General features: G+C 35.0%; 1 protein-coding gene across 2 annotated transcripts in view; it reads left to right on the top strand.

The window, feature by feature from the left end:
• Positions 1–8,153: 8,153 nt before the first annotated feature.
• plagl2 (pleiomorphic adenoma gene-like 2) overlaps positions 8,154–18,371 on the top strand; it is a 51,060-nt gene continuing 40,842 nt past the window's right edge. For both annotated transcript variants that reach the window (XM_051880102.1, XM_051880101.1), the window contains exon 1: positions 8,154–9,798. The gene's annotated coding sequence lies outside the window, so the exon portion shown is untranslated. The remainder of the gene's footprint in view (positions 9,799–18,371) is intronic.

Below are 18,371 nucleotides of genomic sequence, written 5' to 3'. Positions count from 1 at the left end.
GCTATTATTTTCATATTAAAGACTATTTTGACTTAAAACCAGTTAATTTAGCACATTTTTGTATGACGCCATATATGACGATATATGATATATATTTATTAATATAACTCCGATTGTGTTCATCTGAAGAAAGTCATATACACCTAGGATGGCTTGAGGGTGAGTAAATCATGGGATAATTTTCATTTTTGGGTGAACTGACCCTTTAAGATCACTAAGAGATCATTGCCAATCAGGTCATCAACATGGTCAAGCATATCAGGAGCGACTTCTGTAGGAAATATGATAATGTCCAACTGAACAGGGTCTGGTCAGTAGATCACTATCTCAGAAATGACCAGTAGGGGTTTGGTGGGCAAGCCGTTAAGACCACAGGTTCTCGTACCATATACTTCCATTCTCTTGTCATATCTCTCAACATTTCCTCCTGCACGCTGTCAACATGTTTCTCTGTTTCCTGTGTCTACTGCCCTCCCTTTATCCCTGCTCTCTAATGACCTGGCCCATCCCCCCTCCATTGAAATGTTCACATGTGCACACAGCAGACACTGTTTTTCATTGTTAGAGATGACTGTGATGATAACAAAGCGGAGCGAGTCTGGGTTGCTCTCGCTCACTAACTGTGCAGAGTTCTGAAACTTCTTTCAGGTGAGGAAGCGAATCACATCTTCAAAGGCCACGAGATAGAGGTTAAAACAATCGCTTCTCATTCTCATTGTGTGCTCGAGCACAGCCTGCACTTAGTTCTTATGATGAGAGAGGGGAACAGCAACTCAGAGAGAACAAATGTTTCCTCTAAAGGTGAATGCAAGTGCTCATCCCTTCCGGTACTTCATTTCGCACTCAAAGACGTGTTAGTGATGACTTTATGGCTTTGAGACCGCAAGGGATAAATCATACGGCACATCAAACGCCTTATAGAGGATCATCTTACGAACATCACGTTATCTGTTTTTAAAGATTAATAAGAAGGAGCAGCGGAGATGGGTTATGTGTGCATGTGCAGAGCTCTGCTGGGTCCACCCGAGTCTCTTATCAGTGCTGAACAGAGCCGCTGCAGTGACGGCCTGACGCTGATACTGCAGGTTGTTGCTGTATACCTTAGGGTTGAGTCCAGCCTACCTTCCCACACACTTCCCTCTGGCTTTCTGGGTTTTATTTTAGAGCCATTAAAAACAAAACTCCCTCTGACACGACAAGGGAACCGCAAAAGATCATTTGATTTCACTGTAATGTAAAACGTCACAACATGCAGTCATGTCTACCTCATCTGACCCTTACATGATTTTTTGGTGCAACCTAATGTAGTCAGCTTGATTCAGTCATATTAAAAATTTTGGGAACACTTTAGTTTAGGGTCCAATTCTCATTGCTTATTAGCATGCATATTACTAGGATATTGTGTATTAGTACTTACTAAGCACAAAATAATGTATTTTTCTGCATGATCATATTCTACATCCCATAATCCTACCAATACCTGAACTTAACAACTATCTTACTAACTATTAATAAGCAGTAAATGAGGAGTTTATTGAGGCAAACGTTAATAGTTAGTTAAAAGTGAGAATTGGACCCTAAACTAAAAACAAAATTTGTTTTGTCTGCTAATACAGACATCAGCCAAAAATGAAAATTCTGTCATCATTCACTCACCCTCATGTCATTCCAAACTTGTATGACTTTCTTTCTTCTCCTGAACACAAAAGAAGATATTTTGAGAAATATCTTAATGTTTCTACTTTTTTTGTCCATACAATAAAATGTTGACTGTTGATACTGACTTTCATTTTATGCACAAAAGAAGAAATAAAGTCTTTGGAATGACATGAAGGTGAGTAAATGATGACATAATTTTCATTTAGGTGAACTTTCCCTTTAAAAGAAAATGTGTACTTGTTACTTCTAAGGTGAAGTACATCATGTTTTTATGTTTCTCTTTTTTCTCTTAATATATAAAGAGAGCTAAAAGTAAGCTCTATCTAAACTGATATACCTCAAAAAATGTAAAAACTGTGTTAACTTGGTTAGCTTTTGAGAATCTAGTTTGAAACCAGACATAATTTTTTCATATAAAGACTTATTTGACTTTACACCTCTGCATGAAGGTGAGTAAATGATGACAGACTTTTCATTTTTAGGTGAACTTTCCCTTTGAAAGAAAATGTGCAGTCTAAGGTGTAGTACGTTATTTTTATGTTAAGATACTTTCTTTTTTTGTATGTTAATATGTAAAAAGAGGTAAAAGTAAATCTTTCTAGAATTACCTAAAAAATGTGAAATCTGTGGCACTATCTGTGGCTCTTGTTTGTTTGAACATCTCAACCTGTCCAATTAATTAAATAAAACCAGTTAATTTAGTTATTACTACATGAAGCACCTTTTTTTGTATTTGCCTCACAATTTTAACAATATTCATATAAGCTTTCTTTAAGTTTACTGAGTGATAATTGATGACATAATTTTCATTTATATGTGAACTGTCCCTTTAAAAGAAAACGTGCAGTTGTTTCTTCTAGGGGGAATTACATAATCTTTTTATGTATAATTTCTATTTTTTTTTTTTTCAATATAAAAAATAGCTAAAAGTAAACTCTTTCTAAACTGATTTACCTCAAAAAAAAAAAAATAAAATAAATAAATAAAATAAAACTGTTGCTGTGCAGCACTATGCTCTTGCGCATCTCAACCAGCCCAAAATCGTCTCAACAATTAGAGTTAATTTGGTTAGTTTTCTTTACAGTGTTTTTCACATGTTTTTTAGAAAAGCATTAGAAAGACTTTTCCTGCATCCAAATATGCCTAATTCCCTAGAAGGTAAAAAATCAGTATGTTAAAAAAAATATGTCAGAATTCATAGTATTCATAAAAAAGTAAGTGAAATGTGACCTATTATTTCCGGAGGGATTCTGAAGTGTGCATCTGATGGACACTTTACTATCCCATGAGGCCACAGAAGTGAAGTTGTGAATGGTATGAAGAGACACTACTGAAGTCGTGAGTCACATGACAAACAGTACATCAAATTCTATTTATACTACACACATTCATACTATATAAAACACGTTTTTTAAGCTTGCAAAGAAAAAAAAGGTTCTCATCAAATGTAGTACCTACTCAGACTGTATGTGATTTCCGGCGCACCTCTTGTCACATTATCTGAAAGTGATTAAATGTGTTGAACATAGTCATCACCTTGAACACAGAGCGCCGGCTTCCGTGATCAGTGGTTTGACAGTGCGTCGAAGCTGTTTATCGCCTTCCTGAGCTAATATAAACCAACCATCTGCTTTTAACCCACCACACAAAAACAGTCCCCAATTCAGCAGCACAGAGGGGGGAGAAGGCTGCCAAAGAGCTGATTTTGTGCGCCAGGGACCGTTCTAGTGAGGAAATCCACTCCAGATGTGTACAAATCGCCCCTTGCTTAATTTTCATTGTTGTCATAGATGCTTTTTGCATGGCCGGCTTTGGTCGCTTTCGTAGAAGGTGGCAGGATCCATTGGGTAAATGTGTTGGATTTTGTATAAAACCAACTAACAGAAGTGTCGTGTCGAGAGGTAAAGATCAACAGAAAACAGGGGGAATTAGGATGACACCTAAACCTGTTAGAGCTTTGACTACTGGCTACTGACTCATAAACAGCCACAGATGTTCCCCAACGCCCTTCAAACGCTTCTGTCGGGCTTTTTTTAGTGTGCATGTGCGCGTTTCCCCTGTTCTGTTTCCTGTCATCATGGCATCCGTATAAAGAGCCAAATATTGGCTTTGTGAGTCCCATGGTTAATCAGAGAGTAATTAGGAGCTGGTCTTGCAGGAATGGAGGGTTGACTTTGCTTTGAAACTCACTCTCCCCTTGTTCCTCATAATAGGTTTTTTTTACAAGCACTTTTGAGGTGGAGAGAGAGCAGAGGTTTTACTGGGCCGGCCGTGTGGTGTGTGGCGTTTCACAGAGCACTTTAAAATCGATATGGAGCTTCTAAATGACAGACCACCACTCCACTGTAATCATCCTGAATAGAGTCCAGACGCAGAGTCCAGGAAAAAACATAAATAAACAAACAAACAGATAATGAGTCCTCAGCTGGCTCTTCTTTATAATCGGGTGCACCGCCTCAGTTTGGGTTTAAAGCTAAAAGACAAAGATGTCAAAACATTCTGACCAAACTGTGTGCGGATGCTGATGTCTAACAGAAGCTGTGTGTGCAGGCTTGTTTGTGTGTGTGTGAGAGAGAGAGAGAGAGAGAGAGAGAGAGAGAGAGAGAGAGAGAGAGAGAGAGAGAGCGGCCACTTCCCAAATTAAATGAACTCTTTGATTTCCGAACGACATCCTTCTGGACTCAATCAAGTTCTACATTTGGCTTCAGCATATTTATTTGTTTTCAAACTACTATAGTGGTAGGCAAGCTTCAATTACACCTAAATATTTGGTCACATCATTGTAAATATGCTGCACTTTTGAATCATTCACCACACTACATTTTAGGAAACTTTTACATTTTATTCCAATTACACTCTAAAAAAAATGCTGGGTTAAAATCAACCCAAGTTGGGTTGAAAAAATGGACAAACCCAGCAATTGTGTTGTTTTAACCCAGCAGTTGGGTTAAATGTTTGACCAACCTGCTGGGTAGTTTTATTTAACTCAACTATTGTTTAAAAATTACTGTATTGCTGGCTTAAAATGAACACAGAGAATGTTGGAAATTAACATTTATTAATATGTCTAATAAATGAACATTCATTAATAAGTTTAATGAATAATAATTAAACAATAAACATATATTAAATTGCTTATTAATAAATGTTCACCTTTTGATTATTATTGTTGCCTCTAATAATTATGTGTCTGATTTTTAATTTCCAACCTATTTGGGTTCATTTTAAGCCAGACATATAGTAATTTTTAAACAGTAGTTGGGTTAAATAAAACTGCCCAGCACATTGGTCAAACATTTAACCCAACTGCTGGGTTAATCGCTGGGTTTGTCCATTTTCAACCCAACTTGGGTTGTTTTTAACCCAGCATTTTTTTTTTTTTTTTTTGACCATTTTTTCATCACAAATATGATCATATAATTTCCTAAACTAATACCTTAACTTTAAAAAAAAAAAATAATAAAATCCTGGTAATATCAATATATACTGAGGTGAATATGTATCTGTCCTGGGATAAACATTCTGAATAATCTCTCCATAACCTGTATGGATATATTCATCACTGCATATAATTTCATGTTATTGGAATATCATTGTAATTTTGCAGTTTTGTACACTTGTAAATGTAAATGTGCTTGATGTCTTCTCTGCCAGAATTATACAAAATAATCAGAACTTTCACTGTTTCTACTGTGAAAAATTATTTTCATGATTTGTTATCAGAACCTTTTTTCTTTTGTCAAATCAACTTAGATAATTAATGTGGTCCAGATAACATAATATTTTGAGTTTCTGTTGATTAAACCAATTGCCTTCAATGTATTAACACAAATTTTTAATTTCAATGAACTTAAAATTTTAAGACAACCAGTTAACTTATTAACATTTATTAACATTAAACCAACAATTCTTTTTTACAGTGTAAGAGGAAGAGAAACACTTCTGAGGATCACTGCTTTAATATTTCTTTTTTAGGTTTAATAATGCATCATTATATGATACATCTCTTTAATATGTAAAATTATGCCAGTTGTAAATTTTGAAGGTTATTCTTATTAATAACCCATTTAATAGTGACCATAAGAGAGACCGTAAAGAAGTATTTCATTTGTAAAGCTCTAAAAATGTTACTGACTGCTGTTTTAGTGCATTTCCTGCAACTATTGAAAAAACATAAAGGGTCTCAATTTAACATGTGCAGTTTCACACGGTTAGTGCAAATTGTCACATGACCAGAGCAGTTTACTTCCTGTTTGCACCATCAGAATATGATGGCTGCATCAAAGCTCCAAAACAAAAGGTTGGTAAAGTATGTTAACATAAAGGTGTCTAGTATTAATATATGAATTCTCAATTATTCAGTGTTGTTGAGTGTGGTCATAGAATGAATACAGATATTGATGGCAACAATAGTGACCAGTGGGGAAATACAGTGAATGAACTATCCAATCACAGTGAATATTGCACTAAATTAAAAAGTTCAAATTTGCACTAATATAACAATATTATTATATATGTTACAATAAAGTAACAATTTTGAAATACTGTCTTTTATCTTTTATCTCATTATGGGTTTTTGTGTATAATAGTAACCATAGAATGTGATGAAACAGTTAATAAAGTTAACTTTCTATTTATTTCTTCATTTATGAACTCAAGATTTGATTTCTTCTGCTCCAGCTCACACAACAGCAGTCTCTCACCTTTACTTTACGGCGTGTGCAGTTTACCTGACCTTCTCTTCACATCTTCTATCTGGGGAAGTCTCCTCTGACCGCTGGACTATTGCCTGAAAACACAATATATCTCAGAAATATTTGGTAGAACCATAACAATGACTGTAAGCAATGAATATCATTGATCGATGGAGAGACATGCCATTGTTTATATTTATTTATTTATTTATTTCATTTCATTTCCTAAAAGAAAAGACGATGCATTTCACCAATAGAGTACATTTAGCACAAGAAGAAAGAAACACAACAGTACAAATGGATCATAAACTGTTCAGAAAATGTGAAAATTTTCCATGAAAATATAGAACCACGTATAAAATAATAAACTTTGTTGAAGCATAAACTTATGTTCTAAACCAGCTGTTTTTTTACAATTAATAAAATCTGGTCAGTTCATCCTCAATCAAATTCTTTAAAAAATAAAATAAAATGGCCAAACACATTTGAATCATTTATAATGCCCTTCACAATGAGAGAGTTTATTCATAACATAATCTTTTATCAGTTGCATTATATAATCTTTTTGATTGATGAATAGCTGTAATTATTGCTGTTTAAATTGTCCTCATATCTGATGGCCATGGTTACATCTGATCTTCAGCAATAACATCTTTAAACATTTAGGAAAATAAAAATACATGCAAGCAGTTAATCATCTTGCTATTTGATCAATGAGTAATTTAGGGTTCTTTCTGTCTTTTTTAATTGTATAAAAACCCCAGTTCCTAACCTTTAATCATCTCATACCACATATAGTGTACAGTCATTTGGGTTTTCCCTTTTCATCTATTTTCCTTGACTGTCTGCACACATAAAATATCACTTAATCTAATTAGTCTAAATTTAATGTGGTGTAGGAACTGTTAGGAGTTTGTTATTCTGTTGAGTTGTTTGTAAATGATGCTGTGTAACTCACAAAGTAATAAAGTGCTTTATGTGGTAACATCTAAATAAATAAGTTTAATTTATTTAAAAGATATGATTTATTATGATCACATAGGAGTATTTTTTAAGAGACAGATTTTCACTGTTGACAGTCCATTCAGATTATTAGTGAAATTCAAGATCTGTTGCTTTCATGTTCTTCTCAATCGACTGTGGAGAATCTTTCAACGAAAACTTTTTATGCCTTTCGACAAGCTCAAAGTTTTCTGTTTTTATGTAGTTTTTGTCGGGGAAAAAACAATGTTTCCAGACCGATATTCAAGAATCATAGAATATTAATGTTATTTTATATAAGTCAAGGATATGTGTGAATTAAAAACAAAAGGCTAATAAGAAATGCAGCATAAATATTTTTAAACAACTCAGATATGGACATTCTTAAAGTAAACGTCTCTAACGCTCTCGTGAACTTCCCCTCCAACTCACAAAACCCGCGACAATTCCGTCTCAAAACCACCTGACATTATCACTCCAAATTATCATTCAGTATCCAAACATTTTCCGTGTCTTTTTTGAGCAATTTCACAACAAATCTCATAAATTCGCAATCAGCAAGTCCTGAAACCTTCGTGAAAACGTTTAATTTCACTCAGGTGCTAGAAACGCTCCTGGAGGGTTTTTCTTTTTTGTTTTTTTAACATAAAAAACTCGGAAAGGTTTCGCCCCTTTGCATTGAGCATGTCGAGAGGCTTATTGAAGACCCCCACCCCCTACTCTCTCTATCTCACACACACACACACACACACACACACACACACACACACACGCACACACACACATTCACTCCCGCTGGTCGGAGGGGGTTGGGGTGGTGAGGAAACGGGCTGGTGTGCCCTGGAAGTGATTCTTCCCCCAAAACACAAGGTAAAGCATCGGAAACTGCACGTGGGTCCTGCCCTCTTCATCCTTCATTAAATCATACATTCTCTCCAGGAATATAGCCATAAATATTTAATTCCTCAAGCAGGATAAAATGTTTCTAGATGTTAATACTTGATTAAATCTCCAAAGGGAAGTTATTTTGTTAAATAATCATTTGAGAATTGAATCTTACCTGATTTAGCGTCAGAAAACATCAACAGGACGTTTTGAAGACCATGTTTATGCCTGTCTTGATTTCTATTTGAAATGTAATTAAATTATACAGAATAATTTTATATGCCTTCCCCATTTAATCATCATCCTCTCAATACTTTTGTTTGATTAATAGCCTAACTATTATTTTATTTTTATTTTTTTTGTCTTTGTTTTTGCTTATTAAACTGTTGTCCACTTGTAAATATCTGATGGTCACTGCAACACAAACATCTGGTCTTCTTTTTTTTTTTTTTAGGAAAATATATATTTTAATGTCAGGACAGAAAACCTCAACAGGACTTTGATAAAGATTTTGAAGATCATTTAAAGTTTATTTACTTATGTATTTCTAATTGATTACATGTTTTTAAATCTATATTTTAGACTGAAAGAACACTGTAAATATACAGTGACTCCAATGGTCATTTTTAATTTTATTTTACATTTGCAAACCATAAAACATAAACAATAGCCTAAATAAGAACAATACTTCAGTAGGCTAAACCTGCTAAAATAATAATAATAATAAAAAATAGTAGCCTATTTGTATAAATGATACACTGTAAAATGTTTCCATCTATTTAACTTGTCACAAATAATTTCTGTCGTTTCCACTAGGTTTTACAAGTTGTGTCAACTTAATTTGTAATTACATTTTAAAAAATTCTAAAAGTGCAATAAATTATCACTGCATTTTGTTACTACTTTGATTGTATTCAAATAAAAAAATACATTTAAAAAAATAATTATAGCTACAGTGTAAAAAATCCAATCAAAATTTAGAAAAACGTCTAAACACCTTCATGACACTTCCTCCACACTTCCTTATGTCAACACATTCGATCAATCATTTAGGCTAATCCAGCTTTTAATTACTTAAGACTATTGCTTAAATAGAGATTTATCAACCAAAAAAAAAAGAAAATGTGTATCGCATTACAACAGCGCGTCGTCCTGTATAAAATAAAGAGCTTGTTGACTTAGTCACCTTGCATTAAACATGCCTGCATTAAATAATTGAAAAACACTATCGGCTGTCTCAATCCTTTTACTTTCGATACACATTCAGCCTCATCAGTCCCGCCGCTATCCACCATTAATCATAACGGTGTGTAAACTACAACCCCAAAAACACACAACACACACACACACACGCGCGCGCGCACACAACAGTTTACCAGCCCCTGTGAAAAGTTTGTGAAAGTGGCCTGACGTCACACTCCCACAATGCTCGCGCGCCCCATAACTCTGCTGCTGCAGCCTGAGGAGCGCGAGACACTCAGGCCCCGAAAAAAGAAAAATTAGAGAAAAAATTGGAAAAAATAATAAAACAACAGATCAAGAGGAGAAAGACCGGGGACGGTGGCGTGGGGCTCCCACGGTAGGTTTGCGCTTAGTCGGTGCTGGAATGTGACGGCGGTTCCTTGTGAAATTGACTAATGCGGCGCTGGAAAGTTTTTGGTGGCAACTGCTCGCTTTTTTTCTGCAAGTCCTCATAATGTAGCTGCACGATCTGATGTGTGCATGTTTTTTTAATGAGATCCCGATAATTAATACAAATCGTTCGGCCGCTGATCGATATGGCAGATGATACAAGAGTGCTTGATAGTAATAACACCCTTGATATTTTCTCCCGAGCCGACGTCATTTATTTTTGGCTTATTTTTGTAAAACATTGTTTGAGGCTCCGGGTATTTAATTTTTTAATTGCACGTTCGCTCGCGCTTCGCAAACTTCATCGATAAATACAGCGCGGTTGCAATTTGTTTACAAACCGATACATTTGCATTTGATCGATTATCGGCTCGGCCGTGTCTATTGAGGTTCAGTGTGACTTTAGAGCAAATAGTTGAATTTTGAGTAATTTCTGAATATTTAGTATGCCTGTGCTGTAGACACACACGAGCTGAAGTACCGTTCCTGTTGAGTTTCAGACATTCAGTTTATACAAACGAGTTTGTCTATTAATAGTTCACTCGTTGATATGAGAAAATCTCACTGGGCTGTAAATATACAACTATTTTTTGTCTAGTTTGTCTCGTTCTGTTGCTCTGCCTCCATGCTGCTCTGGCTTATCTGCTGCTCGTCATTTGTTTGCCACAGATCGGATGTTCCTGGGCGGATTGTGACTTTTGTATAATGCCGTCTTGTGTGAAAAACTGTTTGTTTGTGTGCTCCAATCAAGAGCTACTTAACAAACAAGAGTGTCAAGCGGTGGGTTGAGGTGTGGGGCACCTCATTTTAATGTTCATTTACATATATGGCACATTTTTAAGAATATCTCGGCTAAGAAATAATCCCAGTGTGCGTGTTCAACTCTGAGGCATCGGTGAACTTTATTTATACTGTAAACAAATTTAACCACTAAATTGAAAACACAAGTTTACATTCTACATTCAGTTTGTGAGTGAAATCAAAGCAAAACTTGTGGTGATGAGTTTATTACACTTTTCTAACCATTTAATTTAGCTCACTGATGGACACAAATATGTTGTAAGAATGATGAAAACATGTTTACAGTGTAGTGAGCTCACTGAAGGCTTTTAAGGGATAACATTTTTGGTCACAAATATGTTTATAAAATCTGCGGTCACACTTTAGATTAGGGTCCAATTCTCATTATTAACTACGACCTTTGCCTCAATAAACTCATAATTACGGCTTATTAATAGTAAGGTAGTTGTTAAGATTAAGGATAAAGGGATGTAGAATATTGTCATGCAGAATAAGGCATTAATATGTGCTTAATAAGTACTAATAAACAGCTAGTAATATGCATGCTAATAAGCAAATAGTTAATAAACTAAAGGGTAACACTTTATTTTAGGGTGTTTTAACTAGTTGCTTATTAGCATGCATATTACTAGCTGTTTATTAGTACTTATAAAGCACATATTAATGCTTTATTCTACATTCTTAATCCTACCAATACTTCAACTTAACAACTACCTTACTAAGTATTAATAAGCAGTAATCAGGAGTTTATTGAGGGAAAAGTTGTAGTTAATAATGATTATGTGTTTCCTATACTAAAGTGTTACCAAATCTACTAATCATCATGTGTAAAGATCATTGCAACTCTAGTCACATGCTCAAAACACCTGTAGCTCTAAAAACCCTCAAAAATTCAACCCTCTAAAATGGAAAACTTAAGTTTAATTGTTGTTTTAAATATGGTGTAAATTCAAAGTTACAATCTGCAGATTTTGAATATTGTTACTAATAACGAAAACGCAGTTGAAACGCTGAAAACGTATAAGAATTTGCAGAAATGATTGTGACGAGTTTAATAAATGCATTGCGGTGAGAGAGCTCATTGAAGTGATTTGTAAGGGACAGAAACTGAAATCAAAGTTCATTTGTCATTGCTTTTGTATGAGCATAACTGCGACCCATCTTTAATTCACCAGTCAGTGTGATTGCAGCACTATATCCACATGCTCAAACACCTGTAGCCGTGTGATATCTCTTTCCCAAATATATGTGTTGATGGTTTAAACCTGCATTATAGAGTATAAAGTGTTGGCTTTGGCTTTGCTTTGTTAAATCTCTTGTTTTTGTTGTGCCAAATTTGTTGCTTTGTGTGTTGAAATGATGAATCTAAATGAAACATTTCACTTTAGCTCACTGGATAAAGAGTTTGTAAATAGTGATTGATAAAGAACAGGTTGTGACGAGCTCTTGTTTGGTGGTTGTGCTCCATCATGGCCCTCACTTCCACTGCCTCGAGCTTCATAATAAGGAAATGGAAGTGAGATCGTCACGAGACAGTGCTTTTGTTATTGACATTGCATGTTGAAACTCATATTGTGATGTATGAGACCGTGTAGTTTTTCAGCATTGGCTCTGGTTATGAGGATCTTTTGCTTCTGAGGATCTTAGATGATTACATCTCATTTATTTCCATGTGAAGTGTTCTTGCGTGTTAATAAATTAAGCAGAATTGAGTAATGAACTTAAATATTAGTTGTATTTTTTTTTATCTTTTTTTGACACCTTATTTCAAACATTTTCCTCGACATGTGGTATCTTTTAAGATGATTCTGCTTTTTTTGTCTGTTTTGAGAGATGTAGATGTTGTGTGGCGTTTTAAACAAATGTTTCAGCAGTTTATTTTTCATATTGATGCTCATGGGCTTTCTGAAAAGGAGTCTTACATGCTTGATTCAGTGTGTGAGAGAGAGAGAGAGAGAGAGAGAGAGAGAGAGAGCATGTGCATCAAGGGGGGTTTCTCCTCTAAAAACATCCCACAATTCCTTGCTCCTCGGTGGGTAACAAGCTGATTATCATGAGAAAGCACATCAGAGGGGTTAATAGGTAGGACAGGCTTTGGAGAGCACAAACGCTACTTAATACCCAGTGTAGAATGGGGATCAGCCCTCATCTGAGTCCTTATATCCTGCACTTATAGCAGTGAGGAGTGAACGGGGACGACGCTGTGCCTGAAATTTGTGCCAAGTTACTGTAAGATAGCTATTTATTTTGCAGTGTTGCGTGATGATAATATGGGCTTGTGGATCAGCCGAGGAGTTTGATTGTATTTGCAGTCGTGAGCATGTAATGCGTGTTTGTTTTTTGGCTCAATCCAGGTCTAAAATGGGCACTGGGGAGTGTTTATGTGGGAATAATCAACAGTAGCTGACCTGGTCACTCAGTCGCCCCATAAAAAAGGGAGGAGAGATAGAAAGAGAGATAAAATCAGGCCAAGTTCACGAGGGCATTGTAACGCCTCCGAGCATCTCAACACATCAGATTTGATTGTTATCAGAAAATGATTCATGTCAGAACTGTCAGAAAAACAAATCGTTCGTTCAGGTTTCAGGTTTGGAAAATCTGTAGACCTGTATGACTGTAGAAGTAGAATTTCACTAGTTTTTTATATTAAATGCAATATTAAAAATTAAAAACAGTAGATTGCATGTTAAATGTGTATTACTGATATTAATTAATGCATATAGATGTAGAAATGAACTGAAGCTTTTACTGTTTGTGAAAACTTTTTTGTAATTTATGGTCATCCTCATATTTGTTTTTACATTAAAATACTCTTTTTCACATAGAATATTTTAAACTTTGCAGATATGGTTAACTTATAGTTACAGCTTTATGAATATGTAATCAAAAAACCAAGATTGATAATAACATTGACAAATATTGTACTCTTACACAAAGATTTTTTAGAATGTAAAAGATGTTGATTAAATTGAAACATTCCCAGAAACTGATTTGAATCTGTTTGGATTGTACTATAAAAATGTTTTGACAGGTAACCTAAAAAATGTGCTTCATGTGGTAAACTAAACTAATCAACTGTTTTTCTAACCAAAATTATATGACAAAAGTTATAATATTTAAAAAGTTATTCAAAACAAACATTATTTTTAACGGTCAAATCACATAGCTCCTGAAAGTAAGTTACGTAGTTTTTACAGTGTGGAAATTCATAAATCGAATTGTTTATTATGAATTTCTTACTTATTTGATGTATTTTACTTAACTGTACACATTACTTAAACATTTTCTGAAGTATTTATTTTCAGTTCCCTCATCAATAAGCTTTTGATATGCAGCACATATGAAGACTCTATAAAAAAAAGAAAGAAAAATGTATAATTCTAACAAATGAACGTGTTATAAAAGCTCTAAACTATATGTTGTGAGTAGAAAATGGCATTCAGAAGGGGTATAAAAACAATCCCAGCGATTGCAAATCCAAGCTCATTAATTGCAGGAGAAAGTGATCATCAAGTGAAGCGAACAAAGAGTAATAGAAAAGAAACCCACACATAAACACTACATGTGTAAATACACTCTAATGTTCTTGACAGATTTGCAAAACAAGTCCAAACAAACCGCAACCAAGTTGCACACTCACAAGAGCGTCTTTTTTCCCTTCCCTGGCACGCATTCTGACTGCACTTGTAGTATGCGGCGTCTTTAGATAGTAAGAAGACGCTAGATGTTTGAAACGCATAGTGCCACTGTACATGAGCAAAGCTGTGCTTTTGAAAGCAGTCAGCCAGGTGTGGCTTTTCAAGGCCTGAGTCTATCCATCACTGAACACCACTTATGCTGCAACCCCTCCTTCTCTTCCTTCAGATCCCCCTCGTCCATTTTTCCACCCCAAAGATGGGTCTTCTTCCCCTCCGAGCTACTTTCTCACTCGTTTACTGTCTCTCTGCTATCTTTGTTGTGAATTTATTGTCTTTCTTAAGAAAATGTACTGTGCAGTAAATTCTTAATCATCTAATACGATTACCTGATACATGCTGTTAAGAAAGATGTTATAATGGCTTCTGTAAAAATAGTGAAAATAGTGCCATTAAATTTGTAAATTATATTTGAAGCTCACCAGAAACCAGATGAAAACGATTCCTCAATCTGTAATTGTTACATTTAAGCAGCTATTTTGACCTGATCTAAAAGTTGGTGTTGTTGGTGTAACCTAATGCATTTAGCTTCTGTAATGTTAAATACTATTTTAGACTTCAATAAAATTTGATAATTTAGTTATTACTACATTATTATTATTATTTATTTTTTTTCTCCTGGTGAATCTTTTAAATGACAGGCACAGAGTTTGATCAGCCTTAACTCTAAAAAAAAAAAAAAAAAAAAAAAGGTGCTATATAGCACTAACAGTGGTTCTTGGCTCGTAATCATAGGGGAACCACTTTTGGTGCACCATATCTTTAAAGGTGCTCTACAGCTCCTTTGTCAAATGGTGCTATGTAGAACCCATAAGAGGTGCCATATCGCATTTTATTTCTTCAACAAAAATGGTGCTAAACAGCACCAACAGTGCTCGTAAAGAACCTTTAAAGGGGCTTAACAGGTTCTTTGTATGGCAGTTGTGCTATATAGCACCTTAACCACCCCAAAGAACCGTTGAAGAACCGTTGAAGAACCATACAGGGGCTTAACAGGTTCTGTATACAGTAGCGGTACTATATAGCACCTCAGTCATCACAAAGAACCGGTGAAGAACCGCTGAAGAACCATACAGGGGCTTAACAGGTTCTGTATACGGTAGCAGTACTATATAGCACCTCAGTCATCCCAAAGAACTGGTGAAGAACCACTGAAGCACCAAGATTTGGTGCTATACAGCACTTAAAGTGGTTCCCCTATGATTACAAGCCAAAGAACCACTTTTAGTACTATATAGCACCATTTTTAGAGTGTTGGATCAAAAAATCTGTCAAAATTTGGGTGAGAAAATGATTGACCATAATAGAAATAAAATGAATAGTATTACAGCAACATCAGGAAGGTCTCCTTTTCCTCCCTTGAGTAAGGAAGGAGTAGTGAATTACAGACGTAAAAGTCACGTGAGAAGAGAACTTCTGTCGCTGTGATTGGCTGATCACACGGCCAGTTTGATAATGCACAACAATTCATGAATGAACATCCACTTGGGCGACATAACTTTTTACTAACGATGTTAATAAAAATGAACATGATGTTATGATCTGTGAGTATAAAATAGCGTATTCATCATCAGTATTTATTATAAATATTATTTGTAGTCTTCGGCATAATGCTGTTTACTTCTCTGTGAACTGTTTTTGATTAGTAAGAGTACAAAATCTCTTTGTATGACACTTAAAAGCTGATATAAAATGTACATAAAGGATTTGACAGCTATATTAGTAAAACTATATAATGGTTATATAATTACACTGTGAGAAAACAAACCATCAAAAACAGTCATATGGAAAGGATGTGAAATTAGATGATAAATATTGAAAACTTTGTGTAGCTCAAATGGCTGCCACATTGCTCAGAGATGCACAGTCATATACGGAGAATCCAGAAGACCTTGAGCGTGATTAGATGACTCAGTCACAGAGGGGAAAAAGAAAGCTGGATGATGAGGGAGAGAGTCATTGAAGAGGGCTGGAGAAAAATAATTATGATTCATATAGTTGTTTGAGTTGCATCACGCAAATAACTAAAGCAGTGAAAGGAACATTTTAGATTTGTTTAGTTGTTTATTGATGTTTAAGATGTGCTGGTCATTCAGTGAAATGTCAGGAGTCAGGTGTTTTCACAGATTCTTTCGTTCACCGGTAGATTCTGCAAGTGAAGAAGGGAAAAAAAGAGCTGTGTATGCTAATGATTGATTGGTAATCATACAGACATGTATTTAAATAAATTATAATGGCCATCTAACAAACATTTACCAAAAGGTTCTTTATAAGAAGCTGGTGTGTGACACCATGACTTGCAGTGTTTCACACCAGAGAGGAAAACTATAACAATAACGCTAAAAATAACGTTCTAAATATTGTTCTAAAAAGAAGAGTAGCTGAGTTCACACCACAACTATAACGGTAACAGCATAGAGAAACAATATCATTGGAATCACTTTCCGAACAATTTTTTTTTCTAGTTGATGAACAATATAAACATTGACAGCCAATCAGAATCCATCCTTCTTTAGAGAGCTCGAGCATTTAAAGCGGTGTGCATGCTTAAAATTAACAAAGTGTAATTGTCCGCTGGTGTGGAGACTAATATTGTTATCTTTTTAGGTGTGGGCTGGCCTTGAATAATCTTTACTATGCAATAGTCAAAATAGCAACAATATAAACTTAATTATTCACACATATATGAGCAAGTTCAGGGTTCGACAAGTACTGCCCGATGTGAACGACGCTCAGTGTGAACGACGCTCGGGACAGTTGACGGAACGCTCACTTGCCCGATGCTGTAGGGTGTGCGATGTGCATTATATATCGTCTATGATATCGCAATTGTTGATTTAACGATCTGACATTATAGAGTATGTCCCTCACTTTACAAAAAACAAACAAAAACACACACATTGAGTGCACGCATACACTACTACGTGATGTAGTCTAGTCGGTTAGACTAGTGCATGTGCATATTTAGAGTGCATGCTTTCACTGCGCGATTTAGTCTATTAAAATGCCCCCAGAATTCAGGATAAGTAGCAAAACTGCCCCTGTATGTCTTTTATATTTATATAATTTAATATTGTTAACCAATATTACACGAAGAGCGCCATTTTTATCCAAAAATAAGCATGATTACAAATGTGATATTGATTTTAAACAACATACAGTTTAATAAAAAAAGAAGTTTATATTAAGTGACTTACATTCTAGACACCAAATCGCTTGTTTCGCCAATGAAAATAGTTCCAAACAAAGTCCACAGAATTGTTTTGTACGGAGCCCCGTACATGACATGCAAGAAAAAAAAATTAAAATCGTGCGCACGATTTACTAAATCATGCGCATGATTTATATATCGAGGGAACGAAATAGTAAATCATGCGCACATTTTAGTAAATCGAGGGAACGAAATAGTAAATCGTGCGCACGTTTTAGTAAATCGAGGGAACAAATTAGTAAATCGTGCGCACGATTTAACCTACTATTTTTTTCCTGCATGTCATGTCTGGGGCTCCGTAGTTTTGCATCTCTGAGCAACACTTCCTGAATGAATCAGCCGTTTGAATGAATCGGTTGAATCTCAATGACTTGCTTATTAACAGGGACTTGCTGCCACCTCCTGGCGGGTATTTCAAATAACCGTATTTAACGTTTTATATTTTCAAATATAAAAATTAAATATATGTTTTACATTTCAAAACATTTATGCATCTGTAACTGCTCTTGACTGATAAACTTTTAATAAAGTTTAATCTATATTTATATAGTTTCTGTATCTGAAAACCTCCTGTTAAAGCCTACATATAAACCTAAAAAAGCACCGTTTATTTCATTTATTTTTATTCAGTTGTGTTTATTTGGGCTATTACTTGTAATTTGATTATATGTTCCTATTTTATTACTTACTGTTTATTTGTCTAACAATATTTAAAATTTAAGTGAGTTAATCTAGTAGCTTTTGGTGTCATAACCTTATTTATTAAGGTCACATGTATCAAAAACAACAAAAACAATAACTAGGCTTCTTTTA

Source organism: Ctenopharyngodon idella, chromosome 22 (genome assembly GCF_019924925.1).
Source record: "Ctenopharyngodon idella isolate HZGC_01 chromosome 22, HZGC01, whole genome shotgun sequence".
Classification (NCBI taxonomy): Eukaryota; Metazoa; Chordata; class Actinopteri; order Cypriniformes; family Xenocyprididae; genus Ctenopharyngodon; species Ctenopharyngodon idella.
The sequence above is the reverse complement of the archived record's forward strand: the minus strand, read 5'-3'. Positions and strand labels throughout refer to the sequence as shown.